General features: G+C 37.7%; 1 long non-coding RNA gene across 1 annotated transcript; it reads right to left on the bottom strand.

The window, feature by feature from the left end:
• Nucleotides 1-13,458: 13,458 nt before the first annotated feature.
• On the bottom strand, nucleotides 13,459-17,604 carry LOC114271341 (uncharacterized). Its single transcript, XR_003632301.2, has 2 exons — nucleotides 16,992-17,604; nucleotides 13,459-16,885 (listed from the first exon to the last, which is right to left on the bottom strand). It is a non-coding gene; the product is annotated as an uncharacterized LOC114271341 (long non-coding RNA).
• Nucleotides 17,605-23,482: the final 5,878 nt, after the last annotated feature.

The raw sequence follows: 23,482 nt of genomic DNA, 5'->3' as shown, positions 1-23,482 counted from the left end.
CGATACGTCGGACCGCGCTAGGGAGCTCATCATACCACTCCCGAGCACTAGTATTCCCATACCCGCGAATGGTATGGGAACCCTCCTGTAAACAGAAAATAACGATTGCAAGACAACATTCAAAATGCAGTTTTGACAGAACAGATATAGCATGTATGCAAGTTTGTCAGATTCAGGCAAATACCGGGTGCCGGTGTGCTTACAATGAAATAATATGTGTGATGTGTCAACATGTTTGGGTGTTTCAGAACAGATATAGCATGCATGCAGGTTTGACAGATTCAGACAAATACTGGGTGCCAGTATGTATGCAGTGAAAAACAGTGAGTGCAGTGTGTTTGAGTGATTCAGGGCTAGTGCAGTGTGTGTGCATGTGTCAGTCTCAAGCAGATGTCAGTTGTATGTATGTTTACAGTCAACTACAGTCTACAGCATATCAGTTTTCAGCAACTAAAGAGTACAACTAGCTATGACAGTTTTGTATCCTACATTGCGGAAAGTAAAGCAGAAGAAAGAGAGTTACCTCGGAAGTGCCGAATGAAATGTGGGAGGTAGGCTCACGCAGTAGTAGCTCAGGCGCCACATGCCTCTCGAAGCTCCGGAACTGACGCAGGCCGTCGGGGGGCAGAACATGGATCGCCGGCCGGTAGGTCGCCGGGTCGAACGGGCGCTCGCTCAGTGGTAGGAGCTCGACCCCGGGATCCATCTCGTGGTCCGGGGGAGTCCCGCCACGTGGAATATCGTCCGCCATATCAGAAATGATGAGAAAATGGCTGGAGGAAGGAAAACCGGGCCGGAATACGAAGAGTCAACCGAAAAGTCGACTCCCGAGAGGGTCGGGAATGACCGGAAAGGCCGGAATGTGAAAAGGCACAGAAATGAAGAGGAAAACAAGGGGAACAAACCCCGAAAAGGCGAGAACACCAAACGAGGCACCGAAACAAAAATGTGATCGGTTGAAAATGTCTGAAACGCGAAGAAAATCGCGAATCCGACGACGAAACAGGCGTAGAACGCGAAGAAACGGACGGAAAATGAAAGAAAAACACTCTAGAGAGAGAGGGCAAGAGTTTTCGGCGGTGGAGAAGTGAGGAATAGGGTTTTGAAACCCTATTTTAAAACACCCGAAGTGAAAAGTCGAAACTGCCCCGATTCAGCAACTGTTTGCCGGTCGGCAATGTTTTGTGCCGGCCGGCACTTTTTTGTGCCGATGGAATTATTTTTCAGCCGGTGGACAGCCGGTGGCCTCTCCTCCCGGCCGATGATGTTCCCACAGCCTTTTTTAGGCCATATGAGGAGTTTTTGGTCTTCATAGCTCAGGAAAGTGCAAGAAAGTGTACCTCCGATGGTCAACCGGCCTCCGTTCTGACTTCGGACTGCATCTGCCGTGCATAGCACTCCAACCCATGCAAGGTGTATCCTTTTCGTATCCTTTTGACTTTTATAAGGTCCAAAAGTTGCCCCATGTATATCGCATATTCGTCGCACTGTTTTGTGCATTTCAAACCGTCTCACTGTTTTGTGCATTTCAAATCGTCGCACTGTTTTGTGCATTTCAAACCGTCGCACTGTTTTGTGCATTTCGAACCATCGCACTGTTTTGTGCATTTCAAATTGTCGCACTGTTTTGTGCATTGTATTTCAATCGCGTTGTTTTGTGCATCGCACTGTTTTGTGCACCTCACTTGCATGTTGCATGTATCCATTCGCACTATCTTGCGCATCTCACTTGTACTTGTTAGTACATTGCATTGTTTTGAACACAAACCGGCTTCGCGTAGCATATAAGTCCAATTGTCAAAATCTTTTTCGCATCTTATGAGGCGTGCGTGTCTCATTTGTATCATCTTACATTCCGTATGGCACGCGTGCCGTACTTGCATCATGTGCATCTCAAAAAAAATATCATAGTGCATTGTCATGCATTTCCATTGTAGCTTGCATGCATCCATTGCATTTTTCCCAGTAGTCGCATCGCACTGCATTGTCATGCATTTTTGTAAACATCCATCCCATTGCATATTTGTAGATATTGCATTGTAGATTGCATGCATTCACTGCATCGCCTTCCACCTATGGCTTGCGCCTTTCCAGGTTGAGCTTGGTCCGGTATGTGCCCTTACTTTTCATGTTAAAACACAGTTCTGCATGTGTATCGCACCGATTCCACGCTGATATGTTGGTTGAGGGTTGCGGCACCTTTTCTGTGTTACACATGGCTCGTATGTGTACATGCCTTTCCTAGGAAAAATTTGGTTTGGCTTGCGTGCCATATCCATTGTATCCACATCCATCCCATTGCATATTTGTAGATATTGCATTGTAGATTGCATGCATTCACTGCATCGCCTTCCACCTATGGCTTGCGCCTTTCCAGGTTGAGCTTGGTCCGGTATGTGCCCTTACTTTTCATGTTAAAACACAGTTCTGCATGTGTATCGCGCCGATTCCACGCTGATATGTTGGTTGAGGGTTGTGGCACCTTTTCTGTGTTACACATGGCTCGTATGTGTACATGCCTTTCCTAGGCAAAATTTGGTTTGGCTTGCGTGCCATATCCATTGTATCCATATCCATTCCATTGCATATTTGTAGATATTGCATTGTAGATTGCATGCATTCATTGCATCACCTTCCGCCTATGGCTTGCGCCTTTCCAGGTTGAGCTTGGTCCGGTATGTGCCCTTACTCTTCATGTTAAAACACAGTTCTGCATGTGTATCGCGCCGATTCCACGCTGATATGTTGGTTGAGGGTTGCGGCACCTTTTCTGTGTTACACATGGCCTGTATGCGTACATACCTTTCCTAGGCAAGATTTGGTTTGGCCTGCGTGCCATATCCATTGCCATCTTCCTAGCATATCCATATAGATTACATTGTAGTGTAATTTTTGCATCCGGCATTAGGATCGTAGTCCTTTCTCCAGCGGGTCGTTTCCCCACTTATGTCGATTCCACCCAATACTTGTTCTTGTGTCTGTCTACAATGCTCATAGTTCAGTTGACCGTTCTATGGTAGACAGACTTGTTATCTCCATCAATCTATTTGACATAGGTGTGGTTTCGAACCGCTCATGATTGGATCATGATTCAAATGCTTTGCATGTAGCTTGCATTGTTTCAATTGCATTGCATCTTCATTTGCATTGTTTATACATTGTTTTGTATATATTGCATTTCATTTTGCATCCACATTTGCATTGTCATGCATGTTGCTAACAATATTGTACCTATTAAATTTGTTTTCTTCTCAGGCACGATATTGTATGTACGGTTCATTTGAGGTTGGTGCAACCAAATGAGCCGCACAAGTATTGTATCCTCCGAGTGAGACGTATCGAGAATTGCATAATTCTCTTACATCCTTTCTGCATTGTAGTGTAGTTCGGTGTATGCTAGCTTAAAACTGTCGCATGTTTGGTTCGTTACAGCTTTCTTTGCATGATCATAAGTTATGCTCGGCTTCGTGCATTGTCTTGCATTTTGCCCCTGCCTTCGGGCGCATATCTTGATTGTCTTGCATGTTTGTCTAAGTCTTCGGCCTTGTCAAAAATGGGTCGTCTCTGGGCTTTGACATTCACTCCCGTCATTGTTATGACTTTCGAGTTCTGTCAAAGAGGGGCAACTGTAGACACCCCATTTTTGACCGTCCTCAAGACTTGGACGTCACCGTTTGAACACTCGGTGATCATCCATGTTTATGTTCGTTTGGAGTTCCCGGAGGCCTCGGCTCGCGTGCCTTGCCTCAGGATCTCCGAACTCGATCGTTTAGTGTCTGGTTTTGCACCAAACACTTGTGTTTTGCCTTGCAAGGGCAGGGTAGGGCTTGTAGATCATCCCCACCCACCACCGGCAATGGCTAGAGGCCACCGGCTGGTTTTTGCTACCACCGGCAATGTATATTGCCGGCCGGCACTATTTGTTGCCGGTCAGCACTTTTTAGTGCCGGCCGACACTCTTTTTGGCCAAGATGGCATTTTTGGCTGGCCGATTACTGTGCATCTGCTTTTGCAGATATTTTAAGACAGCTGTCTTGCTTATGCTCCCCTCCATACACGTGTATGGAGGGATCTCCCTCTTATGAAGCTTGTCTTGTAAGCTTTACAAGACAAGAAGTGCCATATAGAGAGAGAGAGAGGCTATCTTGGATTGAGAGGTTAGAGAGTTTAGATATTTTGAGAGCAAAAACAGCCATTGTTAAGCTCTGGTTCTAGGGTTTGAGTTAGATACAATTCCTATATCTCTTTCTCTCTCTTTTGTGCTCTAGGTGTTTTGTGTCTTACTATTGCACACAAACACATAGTGTTTCAGCTTCCTCTTGGAACTGAGGTTCTAAGGGACTGATTTTGAAGTTTTGGTGTTGGATTCCAGCTAAAGGAGGCCATTGGAGCACCATTTGTGAAGGGATCATCAAGGGTAAGAAATTTACACCTTTATTCCCCATTTTTGCATTGATTTTCTACCCATCTTAGAGCTGTTTTTGTGCTTATTGTATAACATAAAAAAGTTCTGTTTTTAAGCCCTCTTTATTGTTTATTAAGAGTGTTTTGTTGTTTGAGGGTGGTTGACCCCCCTTAGGCCTTGAAAGGCCTCATTTTGGGCCATTTTGTGCTAGCTCCGGGATTTTGGTGTTGGGGTCTCTTCACCACTGAAATCTTGAGGGATTTCAGTGGTGAAGATGATGCCTTGAAGTCCCAAGAAGGAGAGGGCCACCCCCTCTCCTTGTTGTCCTTGAAAATGGCATGTTTTGGCCTCTTGAGAGAGCATTATGCTTGAGTGTGTGTTGAGCATGTTTAGGCAATTTTTCATGCTTATATATCCATAATATAACATGATTTTAAGTTGGTTTTGGTACTCCATGCATGCTTAGCATAGTTGCCTTGTAATGCCTTGTTATGCCTTAACATGTCTTAGGTTGTTAGCCTTTGTGGGAGCATGTTTTAGGCTTAGTCTTGTGAAGATTTTGTGCATGTTTTGCCATGTTCTAGGTCTGTCCTAGGTTGTTTGGGTTGATTTTGGCATGCTTGATATAGCTCCTTTGTATTTGGGCTTGTTGGCCTTGAGTATGTGCATGTGTAGCATGACATCTTTGCATCGATTTGGTGATTTAGGGTCCCCCCACATGTTATTTCAGTCCCATTTCCATGCTTGTTTGATTGCCTTGCATGCCTCTTTAATGCTTTGGAAGCTTGTGCAGCAATGCTCCATGTTTTGACCATTATGCATGCCTTTGTTTTTTTGAGTCATTTGGATGCCATCTAAGTGGTCCTTAGGCCTTGTATTAATGTCCCAAAACTCTGTTTTTGGTCAATGAGTTCATGCCATGTTTGGTCTTACTAAGTGTAGTTCAATGCCCCATTGGTTTGCTTTGAACACTTGGGCTATTTATTGCATATTTGGCTTGATGTATTGCTTGGTTTGGCACCATGTTTTAGCATGATTTCAATGCTTATGTTGCATGTTAATTAGTCCATGATTCTCCCTTTCAAATGTGTTTGAGGGTCGTGCAATTTGTGCTTAAGTGTTGGCCTTCAATTAGGTGCATGTGTGCATGTACATTTGGTCCTTCATTATAGCATTTTGGCTACTGTTTTAGGCCTATTTAGAGCTGCCTAATTCATGCATAAGTCCATCTTTCCATCTATTTGCATTGCCATATGTATGCTTGTATGCTTGCATAAGCTCCCCCCCTTGCCATGTTGCATCCTTAGCTTGTATACTTAGGTTGCATTGCATCTCGCATGCATTCCTTGCCCCTTGATTTGGTGATAGGGATTAGGACTTTGGTTTGATTTGGTTTGCATGCATTTGAAATCAAAGTTGCATACTTGGTTCTTTGGGCCATCATGCATGGAAATGCGTGATTGGTGGTCCGAGAATCGAGGCACATGCCCCTTTGAGTCATTATCATGATAAGGGACATGGTTGGTGCATACATGCCTTGAATTGTGCTGCCATGCTTTGCCTTGCCCTCTGTTGCTGTCATTTGCAGATTCTGCAGGAACACTATGCCGACCGGCAACAATTTATCTGCCGACAGCTTCATTTTGTGCCGATGGCCACACACCACTGCCGGTGGTGATTCCACTCAGCCGGTGGCACTCCCCAGTGTCCACGGATTCAGTCCTGAGGTTTTGACAGCCTCCAGAAGAGTGAAGGAAGGAAAACAGAGGCAGCCTACGCATGGCGGCGCGTTTCCCGAGGCATTTTCCCTGTTTTCTTAGTTTTAGTTAATTTTCTTAGTTGATTAGGCAATTTGTAATATTTAATTAGCTTACGTAGTTAATTAATTTGTAATATTTATTTGGTCCCTCCGAGTGAGGGTAAATATGTAATAAGTGTACGTGAGTGTGTGTATGTCTTCCAACCTTACGTCTTTCTTCCCTTTTATTTACCTGCTTATGATGGTAGATTAGGGCGCGTTTAATTTAGCATACCTTATGCTATGCATGTGTGCATCCATGCATTTGTATTCCATGCATTAGGCTCGGTACATCACGCTAACTGCATTTGTACTTCAATTCAAAAATTGAATATGTGATAGTTGATCGCATTTCATATGCCATGCTTAGGTTAGCCGAGCCTATCTAATTGCATCCTGTATGTGTTGCATTAGGCAATTTAACATGAACTAGGACACGCATGTTTGCTAACTAGTTTACTGTTTTGGCACGGAGTACGATGTAAGTATTTCCGCTTTAGCATATCGCATGAGTGTGAATGTTGCCATGACAGCATGCTTAACATGTGGCTAGATGCTTATGTGTTATAAACTGCTTGGATGCCTGTGGGTGAAGGTTGGATTGTTTGAGTTGGAAAAACTCATTGAAATCCGTGTTTTAGCCTACTTGCGAGTAGCAAATTCCAAAGCATTTTCAAAACAAACAGATATGCATTGTTCCTTTCCAAATTAGGCAATCTAGTCTACACTTGTTTGTCGTGCGCATAACATAGTAATTCTAGGCTAATGAATGGCTTAAGAACACACAACGTTTTCAAAATCGGGTATCATGGTTAGTAGAGGCCGGTCTTCGGACCGGGCGAAAGGGGGTGCTCATAGCTGACCTTCCCCGATCGTACCCAAGCTCCCGAGCCGAGACAACTCCGGTGATGACGGACATGTGGCCTTCGGCACCGAGTCAGGGTTTCCTAAATTTCCCCATTTTAAAAATATTTAGGTGGCGACTCTGTATCTGGCAAAGCAGTCCATGTTTGGCACTACTTTTTCAAAAATTTGTTACAATTACATTGCATCTTCATTTGCATTGTTTATACATTGTTTTGTATATATTGTATTTCGTTTTGCATCCACATTTGTATTGTCATGCATGTTGCTAACAATATTGTACCTGTTAAGTTTGTTTTCTTTTCAGGCACGATATTGTATGTACGGTTCATTCGAGGCTGGTGCAACCAGACGAACCGGACAGGTATTGTATCCTCCGAGTGAGACGTATTGAGAATTACATAATTCTCTTACATCCTTTCTGCATTGTAGTGTAGTTTGGTGTATGCTAGCTTAAAACTGTCGCATGTATGCTTCGTTACAGCTTTCTTTGCATGATCATAAGTTATGCTCGGCTTCGTGCATTGTCTTGCATTTTGCCCCTGCCTTCGGGCGCATATCTTGATTGTCTTGCATGTTTGTCTAAGTCTTCGGCCTTGTCAAAAATGGGTCGTCTCTGGGCTTTGACATTCACTCCCGTCATTGTTATGACTTTCGAGTTCTGTCAAAGAGGGGCAACTGTAGACACCCCATTTTTGACCGTCCTCAAGACTTGGACGTCACCGTTTGAACACTCGGTGATCATCCATGTTTGTGTTCGTTTGGAGTTCCCGGAGGCCTCGGCTCGTGTGCCTTGCCTCAGGATCTCCGAACTCGACCGTTTAGTGTCTGGTTTTGCACCAAACACTTGTGTTTTGCCTTGCAAGGGCAGGGTAGGGCTTGTAGACCATCCCCACCCACCACCGGCAGTGGCTAGAGGCCACCGGCTGGTTTTTGCTGCCACCGGCAATGTATATTGCCGGCCGGCACTATTTGTTGCCGGTCAGCACTTTTTAGTGCCGGCCGGCACTCTTTTTGGCCAAGATGGCATTTTTAGCCGGCCGATTACTGTGCATCTGCTTTTGCAAATATTTTAAGACAGCTGTCTTGCTTATGCTCCCCTCCATACACGTGTATGGAGGGATCTCCCTCTTATGAAGCTTGTCTTGTAAGCTTTACAAGACAAGAAGTGCCATATAGAGAGAGAGAGGCTCTCTTGGCTTGAGAGGTTAGAGAGTTTAGATATTTTGAGAGCAAAAACAGCCATTGTTAAGCTCTGGTTTTAGGGCTTGAGTTAGATACAATTCCTATATCTCTTTCTCTCTCTTTTGTGCTCTAGGTGTTTTGTGTCTTGCTATTGCACACAAACACCTAGTGTTTCACCTTCCTCTTGGAACTGAGGTTCTAAGGGACTGATTTTGAAGTTTTGGTGTTGGATTCAAGCTAAAGGAGGCCATTGGAGCACCATTTGTGAAGGGATCATCAAGGGTAAGAAACTTACACCTTTATTCCCCATTTTTGCATTGATTTTCTACCCATCTTAGAGCTGTTTTTGTGCTTATTGTATAACATAAAAAAGTTCTGTTTTTAAGCCCTCTTTATTGTTTATTAAGAGTGTTTTGTTGTTTGAGGGTGGTTGACCCCCCTTAGGCCTTGAAAGGCCTCATTTTGGGCCATTTTGTGCTAGCTCCGGGATTTTGGTGTTGGGGTCTCTTCACCACTGAAATCTTGAGGGATTTCAGTGGTGAAGATGATGCCTTGAAGTCCCAAGAAGGAGAGGGCCACCCCCTCTCCTTGTTGTCCTTGAAAAGGGCATGTTTTGGCCTCTTGAGAGAGCATTATGCTTGAGTGTGTGTTGAGCATGTTTAGGCAATTTTTCATGCTTATATATCCATAATATAACATGATTTTAAGTTAGTTTTGGTACTCCATGCATGCTTAGCATAGTTGCCTTGTAATGCCTTGTTATGCCTTAACATGTCTTAGGTTGTTAGCCTTTGTGGGAGCATGTTTTAGGCTTAGTCTTGTGAAGATTTTGTGCATGTTTTGCCATGTTCTAGGTCTGTCCTAGGTTGTTTGGGTTGATTTTGGCATGCTTGATATAGCTCCTTTGTATTTGGGCTTGTTGGCCTTGAGTATGTGCATGTGTAGCATGACATCTTTGCATCGATTTGGTGATTTGGGGTCCCCCCACATGTTATTTCAGTCCCATTTCCATGCTTGTTTGATTGCCTTGCATGCCTCTTTAATGCTTTGGAAGCTTGTGTAGCAATGCTCCATGTTTTGACCATTATGCATGCCTTTGTTTTTTGAGTCATTTGGATGCCATCTAAGTGGTCCTTAGGCCTTGTATTAATGTCCCAAAACTCTGTTTTTGGTCAATGAGTTTATGCCATGTTTGGTCTTACTAAGTGTAGTTCAATGCCCCATTGGTTTGCTTTGAACACTTGGGCTATTTATTGCATATTTGGCTTGATGTATTGCTTGGTTTGGCACCATGTTTTAGCATGATTTCAATGCTTATGTTGCATGTTAATTAGTCCATGATTCTCCCTTTCAAATGTGTTTGAGGGTCGTGCAATTTGTGCTTAAGTGTTGGCCTTCAATTAGGTGCATGTGTGCATGTACATTTGGTCCTTCATTATAGCATTTTGGCTACTGTTTTAGGCCTATTTAAAGCTGCCTAATTCATGCATAAGTCCATCTTTCCATCTATTTGCATTGCCATATGTATGCTTGTATGCTTGCATAAGCTCCCCCCCTTGCCATGTTCCATCCTTAGCTTGTATGCTTAGGTTGCATTGCATCTCGCATGCATTCCTTGCCCCTTGATTTGGTGATAGGGATTAGGACTTTGGTTTGATTTGGTTTGCATGCATTTGAAATCAAAGTTGCATACTTGGTTCTTTGGGCCATCATGCATGGAAATGCGTGATTGGTGGTCCGAGAATCGAGGCACATGCCCCTTTGAGTCATTATCATGATAAGGGACATGGTTGGTGCATACATGCCTTGAATGGTGCTGCCATGCTTTGCCTTGCCCTCTGTTACTGTCATTTGCAGATTCTGCAGGAACATTATGCCGACCGGCAGTGTAAGGTGCCGACCGGCAACAATTTATCTGCCGACAGCTTCATTTTGTGCCGATGGCCACACACCACTGCCGGTGGTGATTCCACTCAGCCGGTGGCACTCCCCAGTGTCCAGGGATGCAGTCCTGAGGTTTTGACAGCCTCCAGAGGAGTGAAGGAAGGAAAACAGAGGCAGCCTACGCATGGCGGTGCGTTTCCCGAGGCGTTTTCCCTGTTTGCTTAGTTTTAGTTAATTTGCTTAGTTGATTAGGCAATTTGTAATATTTAATTAGCTTGCGTAGTTAATTAATTTGTAATATTTATTTGGTCCCTCCGAGTGAGGGTAAATATGTAATAAGTGTGCGCGAGTGTGTGTATGTCTTCCAACCTCACGTCTTTCTTCCCTTTTATTTACCTGCTTATGATGGTAGATTAGGGCACGTTTAATATAACATACCTTATGCTATGCATGTGTGCATCCATGCATTTGTATTGCATGCATTAGGCTCGGTACATCACGCTAACTGCATTTGTACTTCAATTCAAAAATTGAATATGTGATAGTTGATCGCATTTCATATGTCATGCTTAGGTTAGCCGAGCCTATCTAATTGCATCCTGTATGTGTTGCATTAGGCAATTTAACATGAACTAGGACACGCATGTTTGCTAACTAGTTTACTGTTTTGGCACGGAGTACGATGTAAGTATTTCCGCTTTAGCATATCGCATGAGTGTGAATGTTGCCATGACAGCATGCTTAACATGTGGCTAGATGCTTATGTGTTATAAACTGCTTGGATGCCTGTGGGTGAAGGTTGGATTGTTTGAGTTGGAAAAACTCATTGAAATCCGTGTTTTAGCCTACTTGCGAGTAGCAAATTCCAAAGCATTTTCAAAACACGGATATGCAATGTTCCTTTCCAAATTAGGCAATCTAGTCTGTACTTGTTTGTCGTGCGCATAACATAATAATTCTAGGCTAATGAATGGCTTAAGAACACACAACGTTTTCAAAATCGGGTATCATGGTTAGTAGAGGCCGGTCTTCGGACCGGGCGAAATGGGGTGCTCATAGCTGACCTTCCCCGATCGTACCCAAGCTCCCGAGCCGAGACAACTCCGGTGATGACGGACATGTGGCCTTCGGCACCGAGTCAGGGTTTCCTAAATTTCCCCATTTTAAAAATATTTAGGTGGCGACTCTGTATCTGGCAAAGCAGTCCATGTTTGGCACTACTTTTTCAAAAATCTGTTTCTCAAAACGATTTGCCAGATTTGGACTCTTTGGTTCAGATTAAGAGCCGCGACAACAAAAATCGCGAGTCCGAACTGTAGCAGCGAAGGTCCCCCCGCGAGCTTGCTACACATACGCAATGCAATAGCATGGAAAATGATATGTAAACATGCCAATAGAATTTCAGCCCTGAAATATGGGGGAAAACAGCCCCGAAATGAGGCGAAAACACACCTGATGCATGGAATCTCTCCCGAAATGCAAATTAGGCGCATAAAATGAACTACAGCTATACAAAGCATGCATAATTGGTACATTATGAAACATCACCAAGCGCTCAATCGGTGACGTCTGAGTCTTAAGGTCGGTCAAAAATGGGGTGTCTACACCTCTCCCTCCCTTCGGGAAGAGAAAACAGAGAAAACAGGACCTGGTTCGCAAACCGAGGCAAAGCACAAAAGAGCCCCGAAGTCCAGAGGCAAGGCTCGCAGCCGAGACTCTAAAACCTCAGAACGAGCACAAAATGCAACATCACCGAGCGCTCAATTGGTGACGTCTGAGTCTTAAGGTTGGTCAAAATGGGGTGTCTACAGCATGGGATACTAACCACAATTGCTTGGTCTGTTGGTTGTTTGTGAAAATCGATTTCTCCTGTCGAATCTTCACCGTCGATTTAATCTAAGCCAGATTATTGCTAACAAGGAAAAAATTCGCTTTACTCCTTTATGGTTTAGGCTTGTAGCATTTTACCCCCTTATAGTTTAAAAATAGGCAGAGATCTTCCATATGGATTTCGACTAAATTGCAACAAACTCTGTTAACAAAATGCTTGAAATAACCATAATACCTCTCTGATTTTTCTTCATTTGTGTATTTTTCTTTGTTTCTTCCCCTCTCTTTTATTATACAACAAATTTCCAACTTAAACAAAATTAATTTCTCATAAAAAAAAAATTGATTCAATTAAATCACAAATTAATTTTAATTTCCTAATTATTTTTAATATATCTCTAACCTTTATTCTAATTTAAATTTAATTATAACATATATACATACAAAATATGTACACTATAACAAAAAATGAGCTATCACTATCACTATTTAATTAACTTGATTTTTTATGTAAATAATTTTTTCGACTAACCTAAAAATAATTCAAATTGATATACAATGCATATTTATCCAGTGTCAATAGTATTGCATGATCCACTTTTGTTAACTAAAAATCGTGGGTACTGATTATAACCACCCCAACATGCATATCATGACTATAATTATTTAATTATGTGTTATTTATTAATTGTGATATGTGTCATGTGATTAATTTGAGTATATTTATTCAATTTGGAAACTATCTGTTGATCGTAGGAAAATCTGTTATGATTTCCACCCTGAATCTGAAATTGAAGGCCTTAATAGCACCAGAAATCAAAATTGAGTACATGATTAGGCTAATTGAATTTTTTTTAACCTTACAGCAAGTTTGATCAAAAATTGATTCAGATTAATTAATTAATTTGTGTTTAATTGGTGTAATGTTCTAATAGTTGCATTATGCTATCCTAGCTATATATCTGAGCCATAAGCTCATTTGAGCTCATCTTTCTCTTCACTTTTGAGTAAAAATCTCAGATTATACATTGTAGAGAGGGAGAGGGAGAGCTCTCATTTAGAGAGAAGGTATAGAGATTGAAGGGTTAGCTTGATTTGGTCAAAGTTTGTGCAAGAACAAGTGTGTTTGAAGCCTCTAGGAGAGATTTATCTCTCAATTCTTGAAGATGATGTGTTCTAGAGTCGTGTACATGGATTATATATGACCATTTGCTTGTATTTTGATAAATAAAATCAAGAAAGTGAAGAACCTCTACATGCTTATAGTAATCTGTTGAATTTTCACCATGTTGAGTTTGAATTCTAGCACATATGTTGAAATTGTAGGTTAATTTGTACATGCATGTTTCATCCATCATGGGTTGATTCTTAAATTCATGTTTTGGAAAGGAGTTTTGTACATGCATGAGCCAGTTGTCAAGTTCATGAGTTTTGAAAAGAAATAAAGGTAATTCATTACATGGAAGTCAAGAACATGGAGTTTTGAACATTGTTTTGGAAAATTGAAAGGGATTTGAGTATGTGGTTTTATAATTTTCACGAATTTATGTACTATGGAAGGTTTCTACATGTTTTTAGTAAGCCATGCAAGCTTTGAACATAAAAGATGCACTTTTGAACTTCAAGAGCAATCTGGAAAACCCAATCTGGAAAACCCATAATATTTGGACACCGCACGAGCAACTAAGTGTGCACTCGAGTGAACTTGATGAGCTTCTAGTACTTTCGCAGACCTCTGTGACTGCTCGAGCGACCAGTAGCTGGCTCGAGCGAAGACCCCTGTTTTTGCATATTTTGATAAGTCTTTATGTGTTCATGTCTTCGTTCTCATCTTCTCTGGAGCATTTCTAAGCATGAATTGCATGATTCAAACCGACATGAATGATTTAATTAGAAAGAGAAGATGAATTATATGATTCAAACTACGTGTTCCAATGTGTGTACCCATGTGTAATGCATACGTTTGAACATTGTGGAAGGACAAAACCTACTCAAGGTGAGTAATGTCTTTGTAACGGTATTTTAGTATAAATTACTTTGAAAGTAGTTTTACTATGCAATAAATTATAAAACCTACACTTTATATAAGAAAAGAAATACGATTCAAGATTTTCGAACAAGTACTTTGAGACACTAAGCTATGCTCTGAAACTCTAAACTATGTAAAATGAGATAAGCTTTCCGAAAATGTGATTTGCTATTGAATGATGACATGAAATGTGCTTTGATCATTCAATAACTACTATTTTGTTGACATCAATGAAATCTGGATGAGAAATTGCTCTCTCTTTCTATAGGATTTAGTGAAGGGTATGCTTGTCTTTTAACATTGATTTTGACTTTAATTTTTATTGCTAATTTTTAATTTTGGCAAATGTAGAACACTCGCCGTTATTTTGGACGGAACTAACAATAATGACAAGGAGGCAAAGTATAAAATGATCATAAGTATAAGGAGGTTTATTGGCTATTTTTAAATGACAAAGGAGTAAAATGTTTTGGAGCAAAACCCTAGGAGTTAAAGTGAATTTTGTCCGTTTATATAAAAAGTATTTTGAAAATTATGACACAATTAAAATCCATTAAAGCACTTTAAAATTAATAAAAAAAATGTATTGTATTCTTTAAAAATTTTGTCATATTTTTTTATGTCCAAAAGATAATTGTTGACTAATCACCTTCTTGATCATCTTTTTTTATTGGGCAGGGAACATAGCTCAACTGTGCTTGTGTTTGGATTTTTTTATTATATATATGTTTTATGAACGCATTAAACGTGTTGGGGGATTTTTTTTTTTTTTTTTTTGGTTGAAAATTTTGGAAAATAAACCACTTTTTAGGAATTCCAAAAAATTGCTTTTGTACAAAAATGAACGAGTAAATTACACTAATTTCTCTTGACATTTAAAAAAATTACAACAAGACACAAAATTTTGGTATAATTACTTACACTAAGCAAATTGTGTGAAAATATAAAAATAAATAAATATTTATTTTACTATAAAATAAATAACAATCATTTTTTCAATGAGAGTAAGTGTTATAAAAATTAAAACCTTAAAGATAAAAAACAATATAATTATATTAAAATTGTGAAATTTATTATATTTTTTTCATTTTTTTTTAAAAAAGAAAGTGACTTCATTTGTCCAAAATAAGAACAGTAGGTATTTCTCAGGTTCTCATTGTTTTCGTTTTCAAAAACATAAATTTGAAAACAAAGAAACAAAAATTTCAACTAAATAGGGCCTAAATGTATGTGAGAGAAAAAAAAGAGAAACAATCACTGGCTGATTAAAGGCCTATATGAGAAAAGAGAGAGTCATCACACGTGTTGTTTAGGTCCCAAAGGCCTAGATATAGGTTTTCTTTTACCTACTTTCAATCGTATTCATTTACTCTTCCTAAGCTTTGATTCAAAAGCGAAGTAAAGGACAAGAAAGATAGGAACACAAACAATCAAAATGTCAAATTAGAACCCATTTTACCTTTTGTCAATGATTCAAAGCACAACGTAAAAAGTTTTGATTAACAATAATCACAACAAACAAAGTAAAATGAAGAACACAAAAGAAACTTGTCACAGGAACTAGCTATGCTTCTGCAAAGTACATCAAGAGAATCAGATTTACCTCCATATTGCACCTAATTATTTAAACCCCAAGATACATTGCAACATTGAGCCATAGAGTCGTACTAGGATACTTACAATTTACTAATATTTGTAATACAATCCTATATCGATTGATATGTTGGTATTAAAAGTCTAAAATCTGATGCGGGTGAACTGATAATAAATATTGGCCGATATCCATTGAAGAATTACTAATATAATTGAATCTACATGAAATAACCAGTTAACATTGAGCAAAAATTTAGAAGAGACCAAAAGAGAAACTTGTTAATCCTGAAAATCAACTAATTTAATAGCTAAAATCGTGAAACTAAAGTAAAAGAAAAGACAGGACACAAAAATAAACTTAAGTTTCAGTTGAGTGCAATAATAAGTAATAACCAAGCCAAGGCAAGTGGGTTGCCTCAGACCAGAAGTAGCTTTTGTCTTGTTATCAAATATATTAATATCACTCAATATGCATAAAACATGTAAGAAAATAAAAGAAATAAGTTTTGAATTGAATAAAAGACAGCCATTATAAGAAACAAATGGCAGTAATAGAATGGATTGGATCAGTAACGTCGGGCACTATGTTATCTGGTAATTTCAAAGCTTTTGATGCAACTCCATCTGTTCAGCCACTACAAATAAATAAATATACAAGTAGACACAATCTGATAGGATCTGTAAAAAAAAAAAAAAAGATGATTGAAACATATAAAAAACACAACTTGGTGGGTTGGGAAGAAGAAAAACTACAATAACAAACAAGGATTATAGAGATGGCTAAAGGATCATAGTATAGTGAGTGAAAAGTCAGTGAAAGAAATCAAAATCTGAGTAAATCAGAGATGATATGCGAATTGAAAATAGAAATTTTAATTAATTTAAGAGAAAGGCTTCTTTGATTGTTCATAGTGCTAAATCTACCCAGGAAACCCTCAGAAGAGGCATCAAAGAAGAGAAAAAGGAGAGAGAGTTCTACCGAAGTTAAAAGAGCCAGATCTGATAATAAAAGAAGCATAAAAAACAGATTTAGGTTGTGGAGTTGATGATGAGGAAAATCTGAAAAATGATGACCCAGAAAAGTGCTTGGCTGACACAAGAAACACCATCATAACATGGTTGAGAGAATCGCCCAGAGAACACAAAAAGAGTGTAATGATGAACAACTTTCTGAGAAAAGATGCAAAATATAGAGTCAAGATACTCATCATTACACCAATCTGCAACATAACTAAACACCAATATAGCTCTTGAAAACAATAACCCATCTTCCGAAACTGCCAATTTTCCCCCAAAACTGCCACACAAAAAATTAAATAAAAACAGGAAAACAGGCTTTCAAAAAAATATATATATATATATATATACTACAATAAAATAATAAAAATAAAAGTAAAACCCACCTTCAGATCAAGGGCAAGATCATCTGGAAATCAAGGTGGAAGCAATAATTGGGGGGAATGAAGCCTGGTCCGACAACACTATCTCTTTCTCTTGTATAAATGTATACAGATCTATGAATACCTCAGATCTACAATAGATACTGATCAAGAAAGGGTCCTCGAGCCAGACAACATTCCCCTCAAAAGAGACAACCCCTTTTCTTGATCATCTTTCTTCAGCTCCCATTCATGCTTCTCTCTCTCTCTATCTCTGTCATCTGCAAGTCCCCCAAGAGTCTCGCCTTTCTTCAAGGGGGAGAGAAGAGAGAGATGGTGACGATGAAGAGAATGATTTGTTTTGGGGGGATTATAAGAAGGGTAAAAGAGAGAGTGGGAAGCCCACGTAAAAAGACAAAAGCTACAGGGCAGAGAACCTTTAAACCTACCAGCTGGGTTCCAGAAATGACCACGAACCCATGCACATTCTCTCTCTCTCTCTCTCTCTATACATCTATCTATGTATAATGTATATTTATCTCTATCTCTCTAATTCTCTCTTTTTCATCATCATGTCTCTCTCTCTCTCCTTGTAATGGCATATCAACCGTCTGATTGTAAGGTTATGACCTCGTACAAGTAATTGACTCTTCTTAACAACAACAACAACAAAGAAGTACTGATACCCATGAGAAAGTAAAACCGACCATTAGATTTGGAGCTAATGATGGTGTCATCACCCTATAAAGGCATTAGTCTCCTCATAAATCTAAAACACCACCATAGACCGTAGGATGATCAAACTGTACATACGTAACATGATAGACAATCCCCTTCCAAATAAATAAATAAATAAATAAAATATAATTTACCCGAAAAAATGGTGTAAAGATGATTTTTTTTTTTTGTGAATATAAATAAAAAAATATACTATTTTGTATATTATATATATATATATATATATTGTGTTTATGTACTATTATTCAATTTTTTTATCAAATCTTATTTATTATTTCATTTCATTTATTATCTCACCAAACACTAGGGCTGAAAAACTAAGACTCCGTTCGGCAAGAGCTAAATGGGATTTTTTTGGCTATTTTAATCACAAAAAATAAAATAGGCTATTTTAATCACAAAAAATAAAATATCACATCCAACCCATAATCATTACATTCTTCTCTCACAAAAAAAGTCAAAAAAATCAAAAAGTCAAAAAGTCCTTCCCAAACTAAACTTTTTAGCCCAGGTTAAAATAGCCAAAAAAGTCAAAAAATTAAAAATCAACCCACTTCCCAAACAGAGGCTAAAGCTTGGCTCATATTTCATTAGGGAGATGATTGTTCGCGATCTGCTCATTATGTAAACTAGTTTAGTTTTATGTTTTTAATGAATTTTTTTTTTGTTGATAAAAAAATGTAAATTATTTAATTTTAAACATATTTTAGAACTCAATAAATTTTCAAGTTAAATTTAAATAGTGTATTACTTCGCTTGATTAGCTTATATATGCACAAAAATTTAAGCTATTGCAATTTGACTCGTATGGAGTTTGTTAAAAGCTCATTTAAAATCAATTCATTATTTAATAAAAAAAATATTTTATCCACACAATTTATTCTCTACAAATTCCTTAAATGACCTAACAAGCAAAATTTAAAAAATTGACTCACACTCCAATATTTCCTTAAAACTCTCCTTGCATGCATGTACCACCTCATTCAAGGGATTGTAAGAGAGAAATTATGTAAATGTAGCACTGTTGCATACATTTTAAAATTTGTGAAATTTTCAAAAAAAAAAATTGAACAATTTATTATTTAGCTCTACTAAATTCATTTATATCCTAGTGTAACACAATCAAAATTATATTAATATAACAAATCTAACATTAACTTTAATTAATACTCAACTACTATAAATATACATATTGTGATAGGAATAAAACAAGAGCATTACTATTCAAAACCAAAAATTAAACCCACTTTTCAAGTCCAATAATATAGCAATCAATTAGGATATTAAAGTTAACACTCTATCTCATATCTCCTCTAATTATTAATTAATCATATTACTTATGCATCATTAAATCTAAAAATTAAGTCGAAAAAGTAAGCTTATAGTTATTTTCAAATAAGAAGAAATCAATAAATTAATAAGTAGGCCATACAAGTGTGTCGGAGGACGGGTTGAGTTATTGAGCTGCCCAATAAATTTTAAAAAAAGAAGAAGAAGAAGAAGAAGAAGAGAGAATTACATATAAGTGAGATTAGGAAAAAAAAAATATATATATATATATACACAAAAAGGTAATATTATAAATATTAATAATTAAAATTATAAATTTTTCAGTTTTTTGTAAATAAATATTTTTTTCTCAATTGATATGTTATTCCTTCTAAAACAATCTCATTTAATACTCTAAAATTAAAATTTTAAATATTTTTCAACTCATTTATAGAGTATCATTTTATATACACGTGCACACGTGATGTGTGTGCAATTTTTAAAAAATAATATTATGAAAATAACGAAAAATAAAAATACATACAAACATTAAATGTGTTACTCAATTGATAAATATTTTCTTTATCAAACTTATGATTATAATATCGAGTATCATCCCTTTTAAGTTTAATTTTTATATAAATATTAATTATAGAAGCAGTTCTTAAAACAAATTAAAAATATCAACACCAAAACAGATAAGAGGAATTTCTGGGGGGTGTTATCCAAATTGGAAGAATCAAGTCCTAAATTGTGGTGTTTAGAAGGAGATTTTAATGAAATCACTTCAATTGTGGAGAGAAAATGGTGCGCGAGGAGAAATAAGGGTTTGTCTGAGTTTGGGAACTTCATAGATAAAGAGGAATTGTTGGATATTCCTATGATGGGTAGACAATACACATGGCGTAATTCCTAGAGTTAGAGTCGAATTGATAGATTCTTAGTTAATCCAGAATGGTTAGAATGGTTCAAACTCAAAGTATGGAGGCAACCCAGATTTTTATCCGATCACTGCCCCATATTATTGATGGAGAAAGAGAGAGATTGGGGTCCTATACCTTTTGGGTTCATAAATGCTTGGGTTCTGCATCCTATGTTCCTTAAAGAAGTGAAAATGGTATGGGAAGATACACAGGTAAGAGGTTGGTCTAGGTATGGCATTATGAATAAACTGAGAACATGGAAACTGTTGGATAATCTTCAATGTATTCAAGGAAATTAAAAAAAAGAGATAGACTGTTTAATTATAAAAATCAACCCAGTATATAAAATAAAATAAAACAGCATATTCTTATTTTGTTACAAAAACAAAATCAAAATCTAAAAAAAGAAAAATAATAAAACATAAATCAAATTAATTACTTGCCTTATTAATTTCTTGAACAAAATTTTGATCAAGTTCAGTGTTTAACACTGTGTCTTTAAGATAGATTCGTCATCTCCACGGTACTTTCAGATTGCGGATTTTTATCTCTCAAGATAAAATGATCAACAACGAATAGTAGCAACACTACAAACTATTCATACAACGAACACACTTTATGTTTACACTCTTTCTCACAGGAAAATGAATGCAGCAAAATGCAAAGAGTAATAGCAGAGACAATAATGAATTTTCTGAAAATGAAAAATCCAAATGAGGGTTTGTCTATTTATAGGAGAAATTATGGCTTTTCAAATTTGAATCCAACAAGTACGGTACCTGTTCGGAACTATTTGGCTTTAAATTTGTTTGAACTGTACATATATAATTCTGTTCGGATAGATATGGAACCTGTATAGAGATTTTGAAGAAGTGCAAGCCAAATTTGAATTTTTCTCTAACCAAAATTTGAAAACAAAACTGTTAGAATTTATTTTCCAAAATCAAATGTTTTTTGCTCAAAAAGAATTAGTAGTGGGCCGGACAAGCACAATCCAACCTCACACCACGCACCCGTGCCCAAACTCAAGCCCAGTCCAGCCGTCCCAACTAATGGGACAGACAAACGGACAACGGTGTGCGCGTGTGTGTTTGTTTTGGGTCCAATGGGTCTAGCCCACTTTGCTCATAATCTCCTCATCTACAAAACTTGAGTGTCCCTTGAGACTTACCCCAAATTCCAAATTCAAGCCTTATAAACCCACACAAAGTTGGCCCACCAAACCAATGTAGGACAAACCTTAACTCAAACCTTTATGAAAATTCCACCAAACACACCATTTTCATTGAGCCCATTTTGGTATCAATTTTCTATTCACTCGATAATGGTTTTGAGTAACCAAATATATTACATGAATCACAACGCAGCATAGAACGCGTTACTATTTAGACCCGCCAACTTTGGTACATGGGTCCCACCTAAAAATTATACCAAAGTTTAGGAAAAATCAGTTTTTTCCAAAACTATTTCTAAAAATCCCCCACATGATGGAATTTGATGACAATGGAAATACAACAATATGCAGAATTTGTTGAAAGACTATAAATCGAAAATATCTTGCATCAGGATAGGTAACTTTCGGCCTTGAATTTTCTCTAATGATAACCTATCGGACTTACTAGTTAACCAATGGACGCGATGTCTTGAATTGTTCAGCTGTTTGTGTAAGCTAAGACAACAGATTTCACACAAAATATCTTCTCACACATTGTGGTTCTCCTGGTTGTGTTCATTTTGGCTTTGAACGCTCCTGGTTGTTCATGAGTGCTTCTAGAGAATTTACCCTATTCATTCTCATAGAACCGACCCCATTTCGACACGCATATATGTGATTCTTATTGTGAGTATCTCTTATACTCGTCTTTATTTTTATGTCTAAATCAAGATATAAGTAATCAGTAAAAATAAAGTTTATCCTTAAAACCCTGCATACAACACATGTTGCAGATATCACTCTTACCATAGGAATGTGTAGGAAATTTTATTCCCTTGGTGATTTCTAGCGAGCCACACTTAACTTAGTTGTCCCTTTGAACTTAGTTCTTGGGATCTCCAGTTATCTAAGTAGGGTTACCATTATGATGACTCTTATGTAATAGGCTTTAATCTCATCCACTTCGATGAACTATACACTTGCTCTTTTGTCAAACCTTTTGTTAACGGATCCACAATATTCTTTTTAAATTTTATATAATCTATTGAGATTATTCCATTTGAGAGCAATTGTCTTACGGTATTATGTTGATGACGAATATGTCGTAACTTACAATTATACATATGACTTTATGCTCTGCCTATTGCAGATTGATTATCACAATGAATGCAAATAACTGGTACAGATTTCAACCATATTGGAATGTCTTCTAAGAAGTGGCGAAGCCATTCTACTTTTTCTCCTACTTTATCTAAAGCAATGAACTCAGATTCCATTGTGGATTGTGCGATGCATGTTTGTTTCGTGGATTTCCAAGAAACAGCAGCGCCTCCCAGAGTAAAGACATATCCACTAGTGGATTTTGAATCTTTAGTATCGGATATCTAATTGGCATCACAATAACCTTCCAGTACTGTAAGATGTCGAGTAAAGTTTAAACCATGATCATGGGTAAACCTTAGATATCTAAGAACACGAATAATCACTTTCCAATGTTCTTCCCTAGGGTTACTAGTGTACCTACTTAATTTACTAATAGCATAAACTATATTAGGACGCGTGCAATTCATTAGGTACGTTAGACTTCCAATGATTTGAGAGTATTTTAACTGAGATACCTCATCACCTTTATTTTTCGATAAATAAAGACTGATGTCTATAGGAGTTCTTGTTACGTTCACATCATCCTTGATATATTTACCAAAAATTTTCTCAATACAATGAGAATGAGATAATGCATATTCATTAGATGTTTTAATAATTTTCATTCCTAATATAACATCTGCGACCCCCATATCTTTTATATCAAATCTTTTGTTCAGCATTTGCTTAGTTGATTTGATTAGGTTTTGACTACTTTTAATGATAAGCATGTCATCCACATAAAGACGAACGAGGACATAACCTTTGTTAGTGTTTTTAACATAAACGCATCTATCACATTCGTTTATCTTAAACTCGACAGTAAGCATAGCATGATCAAATTTTTCATGCCATTGCTTAGGAGCTTGTTTTAATCCATAAAGAGATTTTACAAGCCGACAAATTTTCTTTTCTTGCCCTGGAACTGCAACCCCTTCGGGTTGTTCCATATAGATCTCTTCATTTAGATTACTATTTAAGAAAGCTATCTTAACATCCATTTGATGTATTTCTAAATTATACAACGTTGTTATAGCAATAAGCATGCGAATGGATGTTATTTTTATCATAGGGGAATATGCGTCAAAATAGTCCAGACATTCCTTTTATCTGTAACCTTTTAGTACAAGTCTTGCTTTATACTTGTCTATTGAACCATCTGCTTTCATTTTTCTCTTGAATATCCATTTATATGCAAGAGATTTAGAACCAAGTGGAAGATCCACCAATTCCCAAGTATGATTTTGCATAATGGATTTAATTTCATTATTAACAGCGTCTTTCCACAA

The sequence above is a fragment of the Camellia sinensis genome, chromosome 2 (assembly GCF_055761805.1).
Source record: "Camellia sinensis isolate YWXY chromosome 2, ASM5576180v1, whole genome shotgun sequence".
Lineage (NCBI taxonomy): Eukaryota > Viridiplantae > Streptophyta > Magnoliopsida > Ericales > Theaceae > Camellia > Camellia sinensis.
This window is presented reverse-complemented; position numbering and strand designations above follow the sequence as displayed.